The sequence below is a fragment of the Papaver somniferum genome, chromosome 5, assembly GCF_003573695.1.
Source record: "Papaver somniferum cultivar HN1 chromosome 5, ASM357369v1, whole genome shotgun sequence".
Lineage (NCBI taxonomy): Eukaryota > Viridiplantae > Streptophyta > Magnoliopsida > Ranunculales > Papaveraceae > Papaver > Papaver somniferum.
This window is the reverse complement of record NC_039362.1, coordinates 53,782,280-53,794,429: the sequence shown is the minus strand read 5'-3', so window position 1 is coordinate 53,794,429 and position 12,150 is coordinate 53,782,280. Positions and strand designations below refer to the sequence as shown.

Sequence of the window (12,150 nt, the reverse complement as noted above, 5' to 3'; positions counted from 1 at the left end):
ATAAGCTTACTAGGGAATGACCCGTGCCTAACGGCACGGGCTATTTCACAAGGTAATAAGCTGGGTCTGTTTATTTTAGTTGTGATTGTTTGTTCGCTTTATTGGAGACATCTCGGTGCATTCCAGCCTAGAGCCAAAGGGACACACTCCGAATACTCATTTATTGGTGGTTTTGATCGATCTCAAATCGAGAAACAACACAAATTAATAACTTTGATACTGGTGAACCATATGGTAACCGTCCATTGCACATCAAACGATCATTTAGCAATCATATTTCATGCAACATATTTCCTTGCATACTAAGTTCTCAGTGGATTTGTTTTCAGTTGTTGATCGTTTAAGAAAACCAAAATGCCGGCTATAAGTCTCTCTCTGCAGAGAGCGTCGGATAGACTTTTGTGAAGATTCTGTTTTCCATGCATAGCTCCTTAGGGTTTATTGATCCACACAGTCCATGTACACCTTCTGATGGTGTCAAATAAAGCGAGCTAAAAATATTACATATTTGCAAATGCATTGAACTTAAGAAGTGGTTCAGATCTAAAAAAAAAATGCCTCAAACGGTTACAATTGAAATGGTTAAATTTAGGTTATACCAAAGCCGCCAACCCTTCTTAAGAGAGCGAAATACAATTTCTAAAGTCTGTAGTCGACGTCGTAGGCTCATTTCATAGAGCAACGGACACGGTGCATGAGATTGCAGAGTTCTTTCATTCTACCGGTAACCAATTTTTCAATTTAAAAGTTAGTATCTATATCCTTCCACTTTAACACTTCTATATTCATTTTTCCCAAAATAAAATGAATCGTAGCTTCTTCTTTTTTTATAATAAGAAAGGAGAAATTATATTAAAAGAAATCGTTGAATGTTTACATTCAGTTCATCTCTGACTAGAGATTTTAACCATAAAGGATAAGCAGAGAACCAGGATTGATTAATCCTATCAATTCTAGCCTTTTTAGCTAGGCTATTAGCAACTTCACTCGATTCTCTATGCACAAAAGTGCACTTCCAGTCCCTAAAACTAACTAACAGACTTCTACATTCCTGAATGACATTATTATTCGTCCATCTAATACTAGAAAAATCACCATTGATAGCTTTTACTACACCCTGGCAATCACCCTCCAAGTGTAGCTTTTCCACAGCTGAATCCCTTGCCTACTTAATTGCTGCTAGTGCTGCTAGAGCTTCAGCTTGTTCCTCATCTTGAGTTATGCCTGAGAATGATTGAGCTCCTCCAAATTGCCCTGAATCAGAAAATAATATCAGTCTTATACCCATATAATTATTTGCTTTCAAATAAGTTGCATCAAAGTTAATTTTATGGAATCCACTATCTAGCATTTTCCAAGGAATTATATTCCTAGATTGGTTCACAGTAAGTCTTGTATTACTGCATTTTAAACAGTTCTCATTCCACTCAGCAATGTCGTTGTTAACTTGTGCCACTAGTTGAGATACTTGAATTGATCCATTTTCAAACACTACAGAGCATCTAAGCTTCCAGATGTGCCATATGGCAGAGCCCACAAATTGAACATATTTCTCCTTCTCTTCCTTGGATACATTACTGGTATGGAACCAGCTAGCTATCCAACCCTTCAAATTGACATTAGTAATACTCCTTGCAATGTTAACATCAAGAGCAAACCAAAGCCTTTAAGTGACATCACAATTAATGAAGAGATGATTAGCTGTTTCTACTTCCTGCTTACAAAAGGGGCATTCACTATTTATGTCAGCAGCAAACCTAAAAATTTTACTTCTCACAGAAACACAATCATGTAAACATTTCCAAAGATGATGATTTATCTTTTGTGGAAGGTTAAGCTTCCGCAACTCTTTCCAGGGGAAAGTAGCATTACCAGTACTATGAATTTCCCTCATAATGCAATTATAAGCAGATTTCGCAGTAAATTTACCATTATGAGCAGGATCCCATCTTAGAATATCCTTCCCAGTACAAGGAATTCTGATTTTCATAATTTCACTGACAGTATTACTATCAAAAAGACAGTTCAGAGTATCTACATCCCACTCTTTTCTTTCTTGCACAATCAGTTGAGTCACAGTAGTCATAGCATTAGAAGCAAAATTACTATTAAGAAAATTATCCATGGTTGGCACCCATTTGTCCTTCCATATATGAATGGATGAACCATCCCCTATTTCCCAACAATAATATTTCTTAATCAACTCCAGCCCTCTGCATATGCCCTTCCACACCCAAGAAACACTTTCAGTACAAACAATATGTGAAGGACTATAATCAGGAAAGTATTTATGTTTGAGGATTTGAACCCACAAAGCATCAGGATCAGTTAGCATTCTCCATGCTAACTTTGCAAGCAAAGCAGTGTTTAAGTGTTCATTTTTCCTAATGTTCAGACCCCCCAGATCTGTAGGTTTAGCAACATTATCCCAATTACATAGGTTACCCCCTCTGGCAGACTTCTTCTTATTACAAAAAAACCTTCTTTGAACAACATCGAACTTATCTGTCATCTTCTTAGGCATGGGAAAAACAACTAGGTGATGAGAAGCTAGAGTGCCTAAGGTTGATTTAATAAGGACAGTTCTACCTGGTTGGTTTAAGTATTTTCCTTGCCAATTATCTAACCTTTTATCACAAGATTCTTCTAAGTGCTTAAAAGACTCCATTTTGTTTCTTTGTAGGAGTAAAGGAACTCCTAAGTATTTATCAGCTAGGCCCAGATTCTTAATTTTCAAAATAGATAAAATTGTGGATTTAATTTTAGGTTCAATCTTGGGACTAAAAGCAATCCCAGATTTCTCAAAATTGATGGCCTGACCAGAAAACTTACTAAACCTATCAAGCATGCTCTCTAGATTTCTAGCACTTTTAATACTAGCCCTAGTAAAAACAAGACAATCATCAGCAAAAAATAAATGACTTACTGATGGGCTGGTTGTAGTCACTTTGATACCCTGAATTTCATTTTTTCTCTCTGCATCAATAAGCATTTTAGATAAAACATCCATACAAATTATGAACAAGTAGGGAGACAAGGGGTCTCCTTGTCTAAGACCCCTTGTGGGATAGTAGACCTCACCAGGACAGCCATTAAGCAAGATAGAAATAGACACTGTAGATATACATTGCTCAATAAGGTTACACCAATGTTCATGAAATCCTAGTTCTTTCAGGATATTGATTAGGAACTTCCATTCAATTCTATCAAAAGCCTTGGACATATCTAATTTCATAGCCATTAAACCATATTTGGTTTTGTTTTTCTCATTGTATAAACTAGTTCATGAGCTATAACTATATTGTCTGTTATTTGCCTAGAGGATAAGAAGGCTGGTTGGTAAGGACTAATAAATTTATCCATCACAGTTTTCAGTCTACTAGCTAAGAGTTTAGATATAATCTTATAACTAATATTACTTAAACTAATAGGTCTAAAATCGGCATGAGTCTTAGGGGCATTACTTTTAGGGATAAGAGACACAAAGTTGTGATTTATCTGCTTAAGCATATGACCTGAGTGGAAAAAACTTTTTACCATAGCTATAGTATCAGGACCCACAATGTCCCACATTTTCTTAGAAACCAGGAGGATATCCATCAGGGCCAGGGCTGGTCCAAGGCTGCATTTGCCAAACCACGGACTTAATTTCCTCATCAGAAGGAGGATGAATCAAAAAATTGTTCTCTTCATCAGAAATACATGGAGTCAAAACATCAAAGAAACTGCTATCACTGACAGGGTTTCTAGTTCTACTCATTTTACTAAAATGGTCTCTTAGTTCAGAAGCTATCATGCTTTTATCAGTTAGCCAAATTTCTATGGTGCTTTTCAAACATTCAATTTGTGTTCTTCTCTTCCTAAATTTGACTTTATCATGAAAGTACTTAGTATTCTTATCATCAAAAGACAACACATTTTCTTTAGCTCTTTGCATATAATAGTCTTGTCTAACAGCATACCAATGTTTCAAATCATCTTCTAATTTCTTCTTAAGTAAACCATTAGAAGTATCATGCATATTGGTATTGATGTTATTAAGTTGAGATTGAATATCATTTATGTGAGTTTGAAAATTACCAAAAGAACTCATATTCCATTGTCTAAGGGCCTCTTTAACATTATAGAGACATCTAGTATGTTTTTAGGCTTTAGACCCATTTTCACTAGTTGTCCAGTTTTCCTTGATTAGCTCTTTACAACTGTTGTTACTAAACCAGCACCTATTAAACCTTAAAGGTCTTTTAGTGTTGTTCTCTTCCCTAGAGGTCACAAGAAGGATAGGACAATGGTCACTGGCTAAACTTAATAAATGATAAATTATGGAATTAGGGAAGTAATCTATCCAGGCATGATTGACAAGGGCTCTATCAAGTCTCTCAAGAATAAGAGAGTCATTACTCCTATGGTTACTCCAGGTATAGGGATTACCTATGTAATTCAGGTCAAAAAGGTCTAATTGATCTAAATGATTTTTAACTTCATCAAGTTGACTCTGAGGAATAGTGTTGCTACCAAACTTTTCCTCCTGTCTCATGATAAAATTTAAATCACCAAGAACAACCCAAGGACAAGAATATCTATTAGCCAAACTATTCAGATAAACCCATTGCTTATCCCACCCAACTTCACTTAAAACACCATACATAAAATTCAACAAAGTGTGACCACTTCTAGAATCCATATCAACAAGAACAGTTATAAAATTGAAGTTCATATCAACAAGATCAATATGAGTTCCATCTTTCCATAACAAAAACAACCCACCAGAAGCCCCTATAGGGTTAACATAGAGATAATTCATATAATTATAGGAATAAGTATAATTCTCCATTTTCTGATTCATAGTCTTAGTCTCACACAAAAAAATGATATCAGGATCATTGGCCCTAATCAGCTCTCCTAAATGTTGTCTAGTATGTTTATTTCCAAAACCTGGACATTCCAAGACAAAATTTTTATTTTTCTCAAATTTAGGTCACAAGCAAAACTAATTCTACCAATAAGATTCAGAGACACCCAATTATTGCAATCAATCCAATGAAAAACTTGAGGGCTAAGAAAATTAAAGTAATTTGTTGAAATACCAACTGAATTAAAAGGGTTTTTAAGAAGATTGCATACCTGATTTGCAGCTCTCATTCGCATTTCAGCAGTGTTCTGGTGGTAGGATCCTTCACTTCTTCCTTCATATTCAGCATCTGTCATATTCAAGTCCTCTCCATTATAGGTTTCAACAGAATTATCTGCATGACGAACTCTATCACCCTGAGCAGGAGAAATCCCCTCTTGCTGGTCAATCTTGTTATCCAACAAAACATAGTTGTCTTCAATCGAATCATCTCTAGTTCTCTTATTTTTTTCGCGGGTCGGATCCATCTTCAATTTCACAACCCGATCCATTGGATTCCTCATTCGACCCATCAGTTGCGCCCATTTCTTTTTGATTTTGAAGCATTTCTACAACCATGTGAGCATGTTTTGCCTGTAGGTATTCAAACTCCCTCTCTGTCAAGCCATAAATATAAATATCCCAAGTTGTATCTTCACAGGTTTCATCGTTATGATCTAGAACATAACAGTGAGGACAAATTTTTTTAGGTTGTTTCTCAAAGTGATACTTAACCCAGACTTCTGTTTAGCAGCATTGAAAATCCACACACCCCTCTTAAGTGGCTTACTGAGATCAACCAACACCTTAATTGTAGCAACCCTTCCTCTGATAGTGACTGTTTTTATCCCCTTTGTCTGATATCAAGGATTAGATTCTCAATGATTCCTTGGTCAATATGCTCAAGAGCAAGATTGTGCAAAACCACTGAAAATATTTGATGAGTAAACTTGTAGTTCTCCAGGGGAATTGAGTTATCATATTCTTGAAGAACAATGAGCATAAAGTCTATGACCCAAGGAAACCCTTTTGCACACTTCCTTCATTTCTTCATTTGTCTTGAATTTTAAGACAAACAGATTACGACCCATATGGCTAACTTCAAACTTCTTGTACCTTCTCCATATAATATTCACCTCCTTCAAGACAACCACATAATCAACTTCATCCTTGTGAACAATCTTGCCTATGAGACAGTTACGCCAGTTGTTAGAAACTTCATGGATCTCTCCCTCCGAGATGATACTACTTCTTGCATTTCTGATTTGATTTAGATTGAGGTGTGTTTCCTTCAACCTTCTGGAAAGAGCAGATGATTGCATGTTGTTAGGTGCCGCCATTTTTCTATTGAGTTTACTTCTTCTTGCTTGTTTCTGCGAATGATAAGAGAAACCCTTCTTCTTGTACTTCTTATAGCAAAAATTAGGTTTAGGGTTTGACTCAATCCAAAACCACCTACCAAACTTATTCCATTTTCCAGATTCTTCGTTCCAATTTTCACCAAGAAATTTCGGAGAAAATATTGACTCCGAAAAAGGTAATTGATAATTCAAATGTTTGATATCCAAAAATTGCGCCTTCACCTTTGACGATTTACCGATTTTACCCCTCACACTGCTGAGATTACAGAGATGATCTTGATTCCAGTTTATGGGATTATGTTTTTGTAAAAATCTAATTCTGTATGTGACAGCAAATCCTACTGATTTGTGCATCATGCATAAAGACAATAGAAGAGCAAAAACCACCACTGCGAGTTTGCTTGAACCACTCTTTGAGGACTTGAATCACTCCATGACAGATGAAGAATTACCACTATTTCCAGGGAAGATTGAAATTCCCCTACACCACTGTTTCGAAAAACCACCACTGGAACACCACTGAAACACTACTTTGATAACTGCAAAGCAGGTAAAAAAAAAAAAGATACCCATAAAAGTTTAAAAAGTAAACTTGTTTTCAATGAAAAGTTTTTTAACGAAACATAACAGAAAAGATGAACATGATTGAAAATTATAAAGCCAAATGAAAGAACAGGAAGCCTTTTTTCAAAATCAAACCATCGAAGATCAGATCAAATCAGAAAAATAGAGTAATCATCAAGTTTCAAAACCCGATTTTTGGAAGTGGGTTGACTCAACAATCGCCCGATCCTCAGAGCTCCATCAATCATATAAAAGTGGGAAATAAAGGAAAAGAAGTCGTATCACACCAAAATGTAAGACAAGTCTCTGCCTTTTGCCTAAACAGGATGAAACTCAAGAAGTTCAACCAAGAGTATTCACCTACTTCAAATTGTAGCTTATATTCTATTTTTAAAGTTGTCATCTCTTTTCCACTAATAGTAATTTTAAAGTTTTCTCTTCTCAACTAATAGCAATACTAATAAGCAGCCTAAGCTAGTCGCCACAAAGTTTTCCTAACCCATACGCAAGTCTTCACTGGGTTTTCCAAACCCAGGGAAGTATTGCAGAAATGGAAGAGAGAATAAATTTAACAGCCCATTATCGAAGTATAAATTTCAAACATCTCCATAAAATTTTATCTCCGTGGTCGGGCACAGCCATTCCAGTTTCATTCAATGGTGAGTTCACTCTTAAGGCATACACCCATGTGATTCTGAAGCATCAACCCAAGTCTAACAGGCCATGTATTCTATAAAAATGAGATATACGGTATTAAAGTTATCCTACTATCTTGCAATATGAAAATGACGTTCATAACTAAAGTTCTAAAACTTCCATAATTAACTTAACTATTATCAGGCCTGCATAGGTTGGTAAACATGGTGTGAAAAAAAAGCAAACACAAAACACAGAATGACATTGACTAAACAATTTCAGGTGGTGAGGTGGATCATTCATCAGCTTCATCATCCCCCACTTGAACAGTTTCCTCAAGGCGATCCTTCTTAGTGGCGGTCCAACATTGTTCGAGGTCCCTTCAACTTTCACAGATGCAGAAATATCTTTGTTCTATTTTTAAATGCACAGGCAGAGTATAGGGGTTAACGCCGTTGAGGGTGAAACCGGTTGGAACTTTCTGCTTCATATTGAAGGAATTGAGAGTAATCTAGAATTCCCACGGATTGATGCAGGCTCTCTAAGAATCCAGACCTCACCGCCGCTTTTACATTCAAACCGGTGAACATGGACCTAGCTAGATTACCTCTGACGCTGTTATGAACTCATCCTCAGTTTGGTGTACCAATTTCTGGATCTCATTATCCGGAGCTACAAAGATTGTGGTGCCAGTGTGGTCCTTCACTTCAAAGCGAAGCATAAACCTGTGATGCAAAAAAGACCCATCGTCTGCTGCATTAGTTGAGGGATGAAAAGTTTTTAATGTTCTCAGATAAAAAAAAATTACAATTTTGGGTGATTACCTAGAGATGGATCAACTTTGGTTTCACATTTAGTGCACCAAAGGTCACCCTGCTCACCAAGACCTTTCTTGTTACACCTAGGACAGGCAAGAAAGTGCCACTCACTTACGCTCAACACATTGGTGGCGGTTGCGTTACACATGATGACATTAGCGGCCTACATATAAAGAGTTAACATAAATAGGAAATAATTAAGGGGTCTTTAGATGGATGCGGTGTTGGACATGTTAACTGCACAACATTGAAAATAAACAGGGAGAGAGCAAGAAATAAATAAATATATATACCATCTTGAAGTATCCCAAACACCATCATCTATAATCTAAATTGAGTAAAATATTGCTGGAATATATTTTTTACATAAATGATGTAAATTATTTTAATTAGAGTAACACTCAACTTCAGAATTACGAAGTACCCGTTTATCGGCAAGCAATTTCAGCAATATATATGTGACAAAAAGAACCACCGATTATAAACTACATAAATCTCTTACACAATAGAGCCACCTTATACAAAGTACCCTGTTTCGGCAAGCATTTTCTTATGTGTATATTGTACTGCATTTTGTGATACCAAATGAGAAGCAATTAATTCTCTATTAAGGCCGAAAACTTCATGCACCAAATGGTAAGAAATAGTGAGTTTAAAGGTCCTTATGAAAATGGTTTCCTACCTTCGTTCATCTACTCCTAGATAATGCAAAGATAAATTCTGTGACCAAGGGAATTACACAACAGATGTCAGAAAGCGAAACCTTTCCAAGGGAAGCTGACGTCCCCGTGAAAGCGGGAACATCGTCAATTAATTGATATGCCAAGCCCTGAAAAGATAAAAGACACAATTAATAGAAAGGTAAACAAATTGTATGTTTGCAAAATCTTCTGCAATCAGTTATTATTTGCCGGGTAGGTTTGCAGTTTAACTATCTAAGTGACGCAGGTTGAAGGCTTTCTTTGTCTGACAGACCCTCAACCAATTCCAAGCAAGTCAGGGTAAGGGTACTACTGATGGCTTGTTCACTTCATTTTTATATTCTAATTGAAATCTTCTCAAAAAGTTAGTGTAAGGGCACTACTGATTGTTTGTTCATTTCATTTTCAAAATTCAAATGGAATCTTCTCAAAAAGTGAGCTAATTGTTTTTTGAGAATAATAATATATTTATATCCTTCAGTGGTGTATGATTACAACAGACTGAGATAGGTTACAGAATTCTTCATGACAGATAATAGAAAGTTTGTCTAAACAAAGCAAGGGTTGTTAGAAGCATTCTTCATGAGGAGGTAATTGTCTTGTTATGTTCTTTGATTCCCCATCACACTTGAACAACTTTATAGTAGCAGAATTAGGTTAACCTATGGGTGCTCTTATTAACACCTTTTTGCCTAAAATTTAAACAAAAAAAGAAGTTCTTTGTAGTGATTGAATGGATGCAGTATATAAATTCCAACACAATTGGATGTGAAGAGGTTTAGCAGAGGAACTTGGAAGAACAGAGGACCTGAATCGTTAATCAGAGATATACAGACCAATGTTGTTTTTTTAATCGCCTGAGATATTATATGGAGCAGCCATTAAATGCATAACAGATCGTTATAATTAAATGATGCAAGTCGCTGAATAAAAAGAAGATCAAAGATTTTTCATTACCACATTAAGGCCATAACTATAAGCTAGCTAGCATTGCAACATCAATTTCCTTACCTTCCAGAAGGGAGATTGCTTTGCAGCTATTCGTGATCAATGATGTCGTCTATAGTATGTCTTTTCCATATATTGGTCCATGCTGCAATCAAATTAGTTTCATACCGGACGTCAGACAGTTGCTCTTTTACACATGATAACAACCCATCAAGACACAGATGCTAATAAAAGTTATAGAAGCATAAAATTCAATTATAAAGTATAACTTTCTATAGCAAGTAAATAAAAGATGATGTAGAATATGTCTAACAGTAACGGGAGCTAATAATATTTCTTGATGTGACTACGTTAGGGATAAGAACCTCTAGAGTTCTCATATGCTCTATAGTCCGTGGATATTGAAAGCGTGAACTTGCAGATTGTCATCTGAATAACAAAAGGTTTGCTTCCTCACGATTGTGCACCCTGTTGAAAGTGTTGTAAATATTTTGGGAGTTGTTCTTGAGGGGCTTGATGAAATTTGCGATGCAATTTTGCTTTCCTATAGTTAACGATTTTTGTAAAACCTCTACACAAAGTCATGAGTAGATGTTCTAAAAGGAAGACAATTCAAGAGGGAGCAGTTGGTAAAGAGGATAATGTTTGAGAGATTTCCATTCATACACAATAAATAGAAAACTGAAGACCAAATTTAAAGTTAAGAATTTGTTATTGTATCTTAATAAAATGCAAAACCCCGAGTTGTTAAATTCCAGTTGGTCTGGGATCTCAATAAAATGGATGAGATGCAACACAATCCAAAGTGTGGTTTCCTGAATTATAGCATGTTGAACACCTCGGAGGGTACCTTTCAGTACTAATACATACAGACATGTTCAATCATTACACTACGATCAATATCACAAAATTTAGTGATCGAACATTTAAAATTAGAACTGCATATGATGCAGAAACAATTTGTTGGAGAACAAAGATACGAAAAAGCTTAAAGAGAAATCAAAATGTATTCCTCTAATTTGTAATAGTCGATTAACTCCAAGCTTTATTGCATATAAAGAAGTTCAATATATGGAATGATTTGTTAGTAACAAATGAGAGGGTATTCCAATGGTTGTTTATATTTGCCTGATCAAATGAAAATTTGCTTCTACTGACAAAGAAAACAAAAGAAAAAGTTGACTGTGCTTCAGGAGTGACAGCAACTTAACTTGATGCTTTAAACCACAAAACAATGTTCAACCATATACCACAAAACAAATACAATACTACAGGAGCCAATATGTTTCCACATTTTAGAAACCTACCCATTTAATGAGTGGCATCATGAAGATGCTGAGTTGGTAAAGGAAGGTTCAACAGTCCAAAGTTAATCTATAATTCATCAATGACCAAGATAAATTGACTAAAAATATGAGCTCTAAGAAATCAAGAAACGAAATCTAAAAAAATTACGTGAATTTGGGGCAAATCAACTAAAGAGAGATTAAGATGAAAAGAAGGTAAGAGGGAAAAACTTACAAAAATTAGAGTTACCTGGTTTTCTATCAAATCGCTTCTGGATCTTTCTTTGATTCAGCTTTAGGATGGGAAAACTAATTTTGCCTATTCACGAAGAACATCAGAAAATTAGTATTGTTTAATAACACTGTTAAAGGATAACGTCTTGAAAACCCATAATCAAATATAGCCTGCACAATACATTCAAATTGACAAAAACGATAATCGAAAATTCGAAAACCATACTCCAGAAATTAAATAGCTGGAAGTTTGAACCTCTGATAAAATAGATCGTTAAAGCAACACAAACCTCTCTAGATAGCTAAACGATCTTCTAGATCTAGCTGTTGATTTGGCAGGATCAATTCCTACAGGAGACAATTTATAAGTCGATTAGAAGACTTACATCATGAGAATGATTTTACAGCGATTTTCTTCTTTTTACCCGGCGAAGATGAGGAATACAAACAACCATTTGTCAGCGCATTCGATTGACCTCTATGGAGGCGGTTTCACATATTGACAGGAAGTAAAAACACTAATAAGTAAATTAAGTGAGAATTGAATACTGTGAGGTGATACGTGGGCTAATCTCGCGGAACGCCATTGGATATTGATGATACATGAAGGAAGTATCATAGCCGCTAGTTAGAAAAATGAATATATCTTAGCCGTTGCGTGACCCAACAAAACACTACTGTTGTGTAAACTTTGGTAAGACCGGTTTCTAT

General features: G+C 35.7%; 1 long non-coding RNA gene across 9 annotated transcripts; it reads right to left on the bottom strand.

The window, feature by feature from the left end:
- Positions 1-7,542: 7,542 nt before the first annotated feature.
- Positions 7,543-11,930, bottom strand: LOC113281583. 9 transcript variants are annotated; one of them, XR_003326253.1, is made up of 6 exons: positions 11,865-11,921; positions 11,730-11,787; positions 11,456-11,524; positions 9,983-10,064; positions 8,277-9,099; positions 7,543-8,177 (listed from the first exon to the last, which is right to left on the bottom strand). It is a non-coding gene; the product is annotated as an uncharacterized LOC113281583 (long non-coding RNA). The 9 variants fall into 9 exon arrangements; XR_003326261.1 differs by adding an exon at positions 11,227-11,293 and having other exon boundaries at positions 11,441-11,524; positions 11,730-11,920; XR_003326258.1 differs by adding an exon at positions 11,227-11,293 and having other exon boundaries at positions 11,730-11,920.
- Positions 11,931-12,150: the final 220 nt, after the last annotated feature.